This window comes from Rattus norvegicus, chromosome 2 (genome assembly GCF_036323735.1).
Source record: "Rattus norvegicus strain BN/NHsdMcwi chromosome 2, GRCr8, whole genome shotgun sequence".
Taxonomy (NCBI): Eukaryota; Metazoa; Chordata; class Mammalia; order Rodentia; family Muridae; genus Rattus; species Rattus norvegicus.
In genome coordinates, this window is record NC_086020.1 from 159,479,145 (window position 1) to 159,491,686 (window position 12,542).

At 37.3% G+C, this 12,542-nt stretch overlaps 1 pseudogene; it reads right to left on the minus strand.

Annotated features, from left to right (window-relative positions):
• Positions 1-8,126: 8,126 nt before the first annotated feature.
• On the minus strand, positions 8,127-9,498 carry Brcc3-ps6 (BRCA1/BRCA2-containing complex, subunit 3, pseudogene 6; annotated as a pseudogene).
• Positions 9,499-12,542: the final 3,044 nt, after the last annotated feature.

Genomic DNA, 12,542 nt, shown 5'->3' on the forward strand with positions numbered 1-12,542 from the left:
TGATTTGATGTAAAAAATAGGAAATAAGAGAAGACAAATATATATTATCCTGAAGTGTGTATATATATATATGTGTGTGTGTATGAGTGTGTGTGTGTATATATATATATATATACATATATATACACTTCTGATATACATATATATGTATATCAGAAGTTGCAATGATTCTTGAACCTAATTGCACAAAATCATATTATTAAACCAAAATTAGATACATGAGGAAGATATAGAAGCTAAATATATTGTAAGATAGACTGATACAACTCATTAAATCTAAAACTCTAGTGGACTATAATAAGAATTTACCATCATTAAATGAAAATGCTGACAAAGAGAGAAAAAATTCAGTGACTCATTAGAGTTTATTTAACCAGATGATACCGGAGAGCATATGCAATTAGAACTAGCTTTCTATTTATAGAAAGCAAATGAAGTAAAAATGTTGTTTGGAAACATTTTAGAAGTAAAGATTGGAGTAGGGACAAAAGAAAGCCAAAAACAATTTTTATTGTGCATTAAAGCAAATACAAAGAGATAAAAATATTCACATGAAGTGTTTTTAAACAATATGATGTGTAAGACTCTTAGATGAAATTAATTATATTTAGAAATGTATTATACAAACTGACTTTTAAAACCCCTGTAATGAACTTGATGTACATTGAATTAAATCTTAGCATATCCATTTACATTACAGATGACATAATTTCCTTAAAAAGGGGAGAGTTCAAGTGATGATGGCTTTAAAAGAAACATGAATATCCTTCCTCTTTTCTTTCTCCTTCTCACTCTCTCTCTTCCTGTTTTTGTCTCTGTATATCTGTCTGTCTACTTCTACGCCCCACCTCTCACACAGACACACAGACAGTCACACAAAATATGCATATGCTTAAGTCTGTGTGGGGGGGGAGTACACATAAATATTTGAACAAGCACTTTTGGTTCACAAGTCAAAGTCAGCTGCCTCTGTCTCTGTCTCTGTCTCTGTCTCTCTCTCTCTCTTGTCTCTGCGTGTGTGTGTGTGTGTGTGTGTGTGTGTGTGTGTGTGTGTGTGTGTATTATGAGTATACCCTTGTGAATTTAGATATGCAGTCATGTGGGTACTGACACTGGGAAGACACTGAGGAGTGTTGTCCTCAGTTTCTTTCCCCCTTATAACTTTAAGAGACTCTCTAATTGAAACTGAATTATAATAATAATGATTTGACGATACTGTCCAGGCTAACAGATATCAGGTCTCTGCTTATTGATACTTACCCATGACTATGAATACCAGTGATTGATGGTTGTATATCATTTTTTTCTTTTTCTTTTTCTTCTTTTTTCTTTTTTTTCGGAGCTGGGGACCGAACTCAGGGTCTTGCGGTTGCTAGGCAAGCGCTCTACCACTGAGCTAAATCCCCAACCCCTGTATATCAATTTTATCCAGGTTCTGGTGATCAAAATTCAAGACTTCATGTTTCTATGACAATCAGTTTACTCACTGAGCCACTTTGCCTAGCCCTATATCTTATATCTATAGGTGAGATTTTATTTGAAAATACTTTGAAATTATGTAGAGTTTACTCCACAATGAAAATTTCCTTTCAGGTATAGTGACAATATTCCTAGGTCACTTTGTGACTCAACACCTCTTTCCCAGTTTATATATCAAGTGTATTTCTTTAGAATAACACTTAAGATGATGGGATGCTATAGATAAAATATAGTCATTTCCTAGATTAAATCACTGCTTACTTTAAGAATATGGTATTAAAATTATTTAAAGTACTGATTAAATTTGAAAAAAACAGAGATGAACAATGTTTTAGTGCTGATTTTGTTTTCATTAAAATAAGAATAACTTCTTTGTAAATATATTTAAAAAATCTTCGACTTAATACATATTTCTCCCCAACATGTGAATCTCAATGATGAGATGTAAAAGTATAAAATCCATAATATTTGGTCTTCTTAGCCCATTTATTTCTTTTCTGTATAGACGCCAAGGAGTTCATAAGTATATCTTTACTGCTATGATTTTTTCCTTTTCTGCAAAAATCTTATGTTACTGCACAATGCATAGTCACCTAGGTCTCTGACTTCAACAAACTCTTGTCACCAATAATCTCAAATAGTAGTGTTACAAAAATGATATATTTCTCAACTAAAATCCTTACTAAATTAAAATTCTTTTAAAGTCATAATAGCACCTTATATTTCTTATTCAATATCAGGATCAAGTGTATTTCTTATTACTGTTATTCTAGACTGAGAAAGCAAGCTCTACTTGAAAATTTCCTCTACTCCTGAGGTTTGGATTTATAGGTAATTTCCTTAACCAATATAGGACTAATTAGCATTCATATTATCAAATTTATACCAGCTATTTTCTATATCACAGATACAGAATATTATAATAATAAATAAGCAAATTATATTAGTATAAAAGACATTGAAATTATGCTAGCTAACCAATGGGCAATTATGCTCTGCATATGTATAGGGGTGCATTTGCATGCATATACATGTGTTAGCTGCTACTTTAACTATTAATATGTTCTAATTTGACTGCTTGTCTTCGTCCTTGTTTGAAAACATGCTATCTTTTTTATATAAAATTGAAAAATTATTAAAAATGGCTATATGAAGCCAATTATTGTTTTAATTCTCACAATTAACTTCATAGTTTCAAATTATTAGTTAAAATTCTTTATTCAGAAGTGACAAATAAATGGAATTAAAATGCCTCAGTTTAGCTTCCAAAGCTTTCTGTATATCTCAACTTCCTTGTTGTAACCTTATCATTTGTGTCTTCAAAGTCACAAGTATATCCAGCATGTTTCACAGAACCAAAGTGTCTTCCAAAGATGCTTATCAATGACTTCTTTTCTACTTACATCTTTTCCTTAATGGGCATTTTCTTATTTTTACATTCTTCAGACATCCTCTGTTTCTTGTAAGGGAAATGATTGATGTTTTATACATACATATATATATATATATATATATATATACGTATATATATATATATATTATAAAAACAGGGCCATACATATCTCTCTATCCCATATATTCTGACAAAATGCCAAATGCAAAGGTTTATTCAAATGAAAATACATTAGAATCTTGACGAAGGATCCACATGTTTTGTCTAGTTTTCTACATTGGCATTTAAGAATCTCTCTGGAATCTCCTTCCAGTGTTTATTAAAATTTCAAAATTTTATTTCTGCAATATTTGGAACTTAAAATATCACCATTAGCTCATGGTGAGAAGTTTTGGCTCGTTGTTTCTGGTGCTATTTGATGACTGAAGAAGCAATGTGAGGTAGCAGGGAGAGTGGCAGAGGTAACTATGTTTAGGTCTTTAAGTCCTTTGTCGACTTCCTGTTTACTACCGTGAAAATAGATATCACCTCTATAGTGAGCTATTTTTCAGTGGTGTAGCCCTTGTCAACAGTGGGCCAAATTGTCATTTGTCTCTTAGTTTATTCAAAAATTTGCCACAGTCACTCAAAACTAACGAATATATTTGGCAATTGGTATTAATTTTTACCCTTTGAAATGTATATTTTATAAGAAGTGAGAAATTGGTAATCTTATTTCATTCATCCAAAGTCTATGGCTTGACATCTTGTAGTTTCCAAGTGATAGATACTGAGCTGGGAGTGGACTACATTTACTTACCTCCATAAAAAGTAAATACAATTTTAAAATTTTAAGTTTAAGGAAAGTAGAAGAGGCATTCATCAAAAACTGTTTATTCTGTTTCTCTCGTTTATCCATGTGGCACAGAGTGGAGCCAGCACCCAGTCTTTAGGACAGTTAGAAAGGCTCAGGTCACTTTCACTGTTTACCGCTATTATTTTATACTTCTGGGCAAATTAAGTTTTGATTTGCAGAAGAGTTACAAAGGTAACAAAGAATTCCTCTATACCCTTGCATTAACTTTCACTAACTGCATTTATGATATATTGACTAACAGTAGGCATATAACAGGAACAAATGCTATTAGCTGAAGTTTTTTTAATCCATTTGAGAGCTATCATTCAATGTTTATATAGTTGTTTATTGGTATTTATCTTATGATGCTGCTACTTATCCTGTTATAGGACAAAATTTTCTGACAAAAGCAAGTGAAGAAATAAAAGCTAATTTTTAAAGTTTGTTTAAAGTTTGTTGTTGGAAATCTATGTGGCCAATAAGGGTGGATTTTGAATAGACTGCGTAATCTGCAAACAGAACAAGAAAGCTTGCTTCTACTCAGCTCCTTTTCTCCACTAATGTAGTATAAGATCACAGCAAGACAATAGGTTCGTCAACCTCAAGTAGTCAGGATGTATAAATACACATGTGTGCACTGAAAATAGGATTCGGATGAAGAACACACACACAAACATGCAGACATACACGCAACAATAATACTTTAAAAAAGTTATAATTTTGGGAATGGGAGGGGTGTAAGTGATATGACTCTCATACATGAAGTTCTCAAACAAAAATTTCAGGAATAAAAAAAGGAGGAAGAACAGAGATACTCTGAGGTGCTGGCATCCTTTTAAATAGATACTTTAATATCAATAAGACTTATAATGATATAATATCAATTTTTTATCTTCTGATTCCATTGAAATATGATTTGTAAATTTTCACATGTCAAAGAAATTATATTCTATCTATCTTTAATTTGGCATAATTAAAATTTGCACACATCTGAGCCACTTTATCAGGCTTAGTTATCATTCTACCTTTGCTGGTAGGTGAGAAATATTATTATAAATGTTTGCTATTGTTTTTATTAGATATTTTAAGTATTTACATTATGTTATCCCCTTTCCAGGGACCCCCCATCCCCTTTTCCCTTGCTTCTATGGAGATGTTCCTCCTCCCACCCACCTACTCCTACCTAACTGCCCTGGAATTCTACTACATTAGGGAAATGAGCCTTCACAGAACCAAGGACCTCTCCTCTTATAAATATCAGACAAGGCCATCCTCTGCTACATATGCAGCTGCTGCCATGGGTCCCTCCAAGTGTACTCTTCGGTTAGTGGTTTAGTCCCTGGGAATTCTGGGAGTTCTGGTTGGTTAATATTGTTTCTTCCTATGGGTTTGCAAACTCCTTCAGCTCCTTCCATCCTTTAACTCCTCTATTGGGGTCCTCACGCTCACTAAGATGGCTAACTGCAAGAATCCTCAACTGTATCAATAAGGCTCTCACAGAGCCTTTCAGGAGACATCCATAGCAGGCTCCTGTCAGCAAGCACCTCTTGGCATCTGTAATAGTAGCTGGATTTGGTGACTGTATGTAGGATGGAGCCCACGTGGGGCACTCTCTGGATGGCCTTTCCTTCATTCTCTGCTCATTCTTTGTCCCTTAGAAAGGAGGGATTCTGGGTTAAAATTTTGAGGAGGATGGGTGACCCAATAACTCAGTGGGGGCCTTGACTAACATCGGGGTATGGTCTCTACAGGTTCTATTCTAAAAATTATTGTGCATTTGGATTTTGTAATAAAGATTCCAATGTTCATCTCCATGTACATTGACAGAATAGCATCCTTGTTTGTGGGGTAAAATGAGTGCCTTCAAAACCTTTTTTTTTCTTCAAAAATGGACAACAAGTTTTTCTTTAAAAAAATTTCTTAGTGGATATTTTTTATTTACATTTCAAATGTTATCCCCTTTTCCAGATTCTTATACATAAAAACCCTATGACATCCCAGTTCTCCTTCTTGTATGAGGGCATTCCCCCACCCATCCAATCCATGCACCCCTTCCTGCCTCCCAACACTGACTTTCCCCTACACTGGAGGTGGAGCCTTGGCAGGACCAAGGGCTTCTCCTACCATTGGTGCCCAACAAGGCATCCTCTGCTACGTATGCAGCTGGAGCCACGGTCTTTTCCAACTTTGGATGGTGGTTTAGTTCCTGAAAGCTCTGATTGGTTGGAATTTTTGTTCTTATGGTGTTGTAAACCCCTTCAGCTCCTTTAATCCCTTCTCTAACTCCCCCAATGGGGACCCTGTTCTCAGTTCAACAGATGGTTGCTAGCATTAGCATCTGTATTTGTCATGCTCTAGCAGAGCCTCTCAGGAGACAGCTATAACAGGCTCCTGTCAGCATGCATTTCTTGGCACCAGCAATATCGTTTGTGTGTGGTGCCTATATGTACATGGGCTGGAATCTCAGGTGATGCAGTCTCTGGATGGCCTTTCCTTCGGTCTCTGCTCCAAGGTTTGTCTTCATATTTCCTCCTATAAATATTTTCCCCTTCTAAGAAGGACTGAAGCATCCACACTTTGGTCGTCCTACTTCTTTTTTTTAAGCCAATAGAAAGTCTTTATTATCCAGCCAGTGACTACACTGGGTGTTTGGTGCCCCAGTGTAGCACCAAACTTTTCTCAGGGTGAGCTTTTAAGCACAGAAAAGGATATCCTGAGTTTACATATTTCATTTAACAAGAGCATCCAGAAGCAGACCTACAGAAGCCAAAAGGGAAGATTAGTACATTCAGAGACTTTCTTACAACTCTGAGCTTTGATAAATAAGGTCTTGTTTTTGCTTTGGCAGATGGTGCTGCCTAAATGTTGAGCTTCAAAGCCTGAATGGAGCTTCCTTCATGGAGTCAGTTCTGCTAAGGTCTGGGGAACTGTAACAGTAACACTATGTAACAATCTTGTCCATGTGCGGCCTTCTGTTCCCCTTCCTGCTCTTCCTGCTCCCCCAACCTCCAATGTGCTTTCCCATAAGCCTTACAAGATAGCTACTCCCTGCTTTTGCTTAATAGGATGGTCTCCAAACCCATCCATCCTCCACTGTGATGTAATGAAACTCATAAATAGACAGCATTTTCATTATCCATTATTGCACTGCAATATCTAGGCTGATTCTATGACTTGGCTACGGTGTAGCCAGTGAACAGTGTAGCAACAGGCCCTGGTGTGCAGGTGTCTCTACAGAAAGCAGACTTGATTCCTCTGGCTTTGTACCCAGAAATGCTATAGCTGAACTCAACAATAACTCAGTCTTAGTATTTCAGACACTGGCACCTGTTCTCATAGTGGCTCTACCAATTTACACTTACAACAGAATGTTTATTGCCCTTTCCCTATATTCTCAGTGACCTTTTCTTTCCTTTTTTCTTTTTCTTTTTTTTTGCTTTTTTTTTTTTTTTTGCTTTTTAACTTTTTTATTCTTTTCTTTGACAAAAGACCTGCCAAAAGCAACTTTTGTAAGGAAGGGTTTATCTTGGCTCACAATTTGAAGGCATATATTCCACCATGTTTGAGAGACCTGATGATATGATCGTTTCCTTCTTTTTATACAGTCTGAGGCCCTACCCAATGGGATGGTGTCACCTCCTTTAAGGATCAGTCTTCTCCCCACTTTAACTTTTTTGAAAACACCTTCATGTCCATGTTGTATTTACATGATGATTCCAAATTCAGTTCAGTCAGGCTGAGATGTAGTTCAGTGACAAAACCATTATGCATTATATTCCTTTTTCCTACACAGTAATATTCCACCATAAGAACGGTTTCTTTAACCGTAGACTTACAGTAGAAAATCTGGGTTGTTTTTTCTTTGCAGCTTTCAAGGATAATACTACCAAGAAAAATTTAGTAAAAGTTTTTGTACTAAGACAGTGCGGCTTGGTGACTGGGTCATGTTAAGTGTAAAAAAATTTCCAAACTTTTCTACCCAGTCGAACTTAAAAAAATTTCCAAACTTTTCTACCCAGTCGATGTATTTTTACATTCCTGTCACTGGTGTGTGAAGAATTTCATTCGCCTCCTCAACAGGATTTGCTATTTTCACCATTTTTAGTGACAATGTTTATGTCTCTTTTCATTTTCTACTGGTGCTATTTACTTTCGAGTTTCAGACACATCTTTTTCACCGACGGTTTCCTCTTCATCTTTCTGCAGAATAGACAGCTTTAATTTTGACGAAGTCCAATCTCTCTACTTTGTTTTCTTGTGAAATTGTGCTTTGGAGTTGAAAATATTAAGTCCTTAAGTTCTGAAAATTTTTCTGGAATAACTTTTTTTCCCTAAGTCTTCCATATTGAATTTAAATATGTGATACATTCAGAAATTCTTTTAGATATTTATTTATTTTATATATATTCTTGGCTTGAGAAGGTTCGATTTGTTGAAATAAATTACTGTCTTTTCCTCTTTGAATCACATTTGTACTTTTTCAAACGTAGTTAAGCACATTATTGTTGGGTTTATTTCTGGATTTTCTTCCCTGTTGCATTGATTCATCTGCAAATATCATCGTATCTTAATCACTGTACCTTTATAATAATAAATCTTGAAGTTATATAATGTAGGACCTGCGACTTTATCTTTTTCAAAATTGATTATTGTTTAATAAATTGTACGCCCTTAGGTATTTCTGTTCGCCCCACCCCCGATTTTTTTGCTGCTCCCCTGCTTTATTCGAGCGAACACAGCTCTGCCATGAGCTCCTCCTTCTCCCGCTGCAGCTCCCACAGATGCTGCTGGTTTTGCTCCAATCTGTCCTCCAACCACTGCAGCAGAGGCCCGCTCACCACCGACATCTGGCTGCACAGATTTTGGTGAAGACCGAGCCATTGTGGATCTTGGTCACCGAGTTCAGATATGTGAGGCTATGGATCTGCCTGTACATGTCGTGCTCCTCCTGACACAGGATCTTAGGCAGCTCCACCGCGGACTCCAGGCAAACTTTCCCAATGGTGACGTGAGGGAGGACGTGAATGGGGATTTCAATTCTCTCAGTCTGAGCTTTTCTGGGCTTGTACCGATGGGAAGCAAGTGTAGCGAACACGTCTGGTCTTTGTGTTCTTGTCATCTATGAAACAGGAGAAAATAAGTCCCACGAAGCCTTGGCACATCATTTGGTACATGGCTTGCTTGCGCATATCCCCCTGTGAAGGCCACACCATTATGTGAGGGTGCGAATGGTACCAGCTGACGACTCTCATGGGACGGCCGGTGAGTTCCACCCACCTTTCAGCCTCCATCCAGGCTGCGGACAGTTGCTCTGGGGAAATCTCCACGCGGTCCTTCTTGTCAGGACGGCGCAGGTGATGACCAAGTGGATGTGGACGACTCTGATCGCATCCTCCTTCTCCGGAACACTGCACACATCACTTCCGGTATGTGCAAATTTGAACTCACTCCTTACATCGTTGTTCAGCTCCCCGATGCACAGACCCATCACCTCCTCCTTCTCCGTACTCAGGGCATGGTTCAGACAAACCAGAAAGGCGTCTGACTCCAGATGGACAGCCTGCAGGGCCTGAGTCACTGGCACCGCCATAGTCTTCCTGGTCTTCCTACTTCTTGAGCTTCATGTAGTCTCTGGATGGGATCTTGGGTAATTTGAGCTTTTGGGCTAAAATTCACTTATCAGTGAGTGCACAACACGTGTGTGCTTTTGTAATTCGGTTATACTCATGAGATGATATTTTCTATTTTCTTCCATTTGCCTGTGAATTTCATAAAGTCATTGTTCTTAAGAGCTGAGTAGTACTCTATTATGTATGTAAATATATCATATTTTCTGTATCCATTCCTCTGTTGAGGAAAATTGGTTTGTTTCCAGCTTCTGGCTATTATAAATAAGGCTGCTTTGAACATAGTGGAGCATATGTTCTTGTTATATGTTGGAGCATCTTTTGGGTATATGTCCAGGTGTGGTATACTTGTGTCTTCAGGTAGTATTATGTAGAATTTTCTGAAGAACCTCCAGACAGATTTACAGAGTGGTTGTACCAGCTTGCAATCCTACCAACAATGGAGGAGTGTTCTTTCTCCACATCCTTTCTAGCATCTGTTGTCACTTGGGTTTTTTTTCCCTCCATCTTTATTAACTTGTGTATTTCTTATTTACATTTCAATTGTTATTCCCTTTCCCAGTTTCAAGGACAACACCCCCTAACCCCTCCCTCTCCCCTTCTATATAGGTGTTCCCCTCCCCATCCTCCCCCCATTACCTCCCTTCCCACAACAACTGGACTGGGGGTTCAGTCTTGGCAGGAACAAGGCCTTCCCCTTCCACTGGTGCTCTTACTAGGCTATTTATTACTACCTCTGCAGTTGGAGCCCAGGGTCAGTCCATGTATAGTCTTTGGGTAGTGGCTTAGTCCCTGAGAGCTCTGGTTGGTTGGCATTGTTGTTCATATGGGGTATCAAGCCCCTTCAAGCTCTTCCAATCCTCTCTCTGAATCCTTCAATGGGGGTCTCATTCTCAGATCAGTGGTTTGCTGCTCACATTTGCATATGTATTTGCCATATTCTGGCTGTGACTCTCAGGAGAGATCTACATCCAGCTCCTGTCAGCCTGCACTTCTTTGCTTCATCCATCTTATCTAGTTTGGTGGCTGTATATGTATGGGCCACATGTGGGGCAGGCTCTGAATGGGTGTTCCTTCTGCCTCTGTTCTAAACTTTGCCTCCCTATTCCCCCCACAAGGGTATTCTTTTTCCCCTTTTAAAGAAGGAGTGAAGCATTCACATTTTGATCATCCTTCTTGAGTTTCATGTGTTCTGTGCAACTACAGTAATTCGAGCATTTGTGCTAATATCCACTTATCAATGAATGCATACCATGTGTGTTTTTCTGTGATTGGGTTACCTCACTGAGGATGATAATTTCCAGTTCTATCCATTTGCCTATGAATTTCATAAAGTCATTGTTTTTGATAGCTGAGTAATATTCCATTGTGTAGATGTACCACATTTTCTGTGGGAAATACAAATCAAAACAACCCTGAGATTTCATGTCACACCAGTGAGAATGGCTAAGATCAAAAGCTCAGGTAACAGCAAATGCTGGCGAGTATGTGGAGAAAGAGGAACACTCCTCCATTGTTGGTGGGATTGCAGACTGGTACAACCATTCTGGAAATCAGTCTGGAGATTCCTCAGAAAATTGGACTTTGAACTACCTGAGGACCGAGCTATACCTCTCTTGGGCAATCACCCAAAAGATGCCCCAACATATAAAAAAGACACGTGCTCCACTATGTTCATAGCAGCCTTAGTTATAATAGCCAGAAGCTGGAAAGAACCCAGATGCCCTTCAACAGAGGAATTGGAAAAGCTGATTTTTTTGATGGCAAGTTCATGTCATTAATGGCTTGAGGGAAACCAACTCATTAAAGCAATGTTAAAGTTAAGTTTTAGTTATCTCATAATAGGTTTTGATACATATCTGATAACCTAGCTAAAGATACAACTGTGTTCTCTGAAAACCTATCAGGTATTTAGTCAATTTTCTTCATTTGGTACAAATCTGAGTACACCAGGCCCTGTTCTATATTCTAGTAAATAGCATGCCTCAAACGTTTCAATACCCTCTCATCATCAAACAATGTCCACTTGCATGCCATCACGTGGTTAGTTTCTCAGACTCATTTTAGTCTAGCATGAGTGAAAATGCAACACCCATGTGACACTTAAATACCTTCCACGCATTTTAAAAACTATGAATACAATAACCACAGTAAGGTTTAAAACCTTTCCACAGAGAGCTCTAATTATTTCAGCTTCCATGTCTTAGGTTTCAACAAATAATTTATCTTCTGTTAATATATGAGCTATATTATTATTTATTTTATGTTTGTCTAAATATTTTTACATAAAATGTATTCTCTGTTCAGGGTTTTCTTCCATGCTAAACGTGCTACTTAACACAATACAAACTGGAAAAATAGTTTTTCAATAACTTGATGTCGGAAGAAACCATTCAAGCATAATCTGATGTCGTGGTCCTGTGTGTGCATGATCTAAATACATACAAATATTACTTTAACTGTCGTCTTATTTGAAAACATAATTTTGAACTAAAAAAACCTATTATCCTTCTCTCTTATATTAATTTGCTGTTCAAAAACCACGGTAAGGCTAGTCTAACCCAGTAAGTTTGTAAGTCCCTTGAGTAGTATTATAAAGCTAAGTTCCCAGTACTGCTCAGATTACAAAAATTGTGTGTAAGAAACTATTGTTGGGGGCTGGAGAGATGGCTCAGCCGTTAAAGGCTAGGCTCACAACCAAAAATATAAGAAACTATTGTTGGCTTGTGGGAAGGGAGAGTCAGTTTTTTAAAGCACACAGCCCCTTAGAGATGACTCATAGCTGAAAAGAGAGCTGTATATCCATGAACATGAAGTCATCACTAAGTAGACTCAGTGAGGTTTATTTCTTAATATTTTATTGTTTTTATTTATCGATATACCCATATAGTTCATTTTTCTTCCTAACTCTGAAGAGATCATTCTGCTAAATTCTACATAACCAACTTTATGATTTCTCTCCCCTTTTCTCTGAAAAAATACCAAAGTAGCAGGATTTCTATAGAACATGAAGTAGGGAGGGAAAGTAGTAAGAAAAGAGAGAAGAAAATGGAGGGGGAAAAGGTAGTGTTTTTTTATCAAAGTATATTACATACATACTCATTTTTGTGTCTATATTTGCAAAATTTTATGCTTTTTGAAAGTTAAGACAATACTTATTTATTCACAGTATTTGTTGTTTCTTTAAATTTTATATTTATAAGATTTT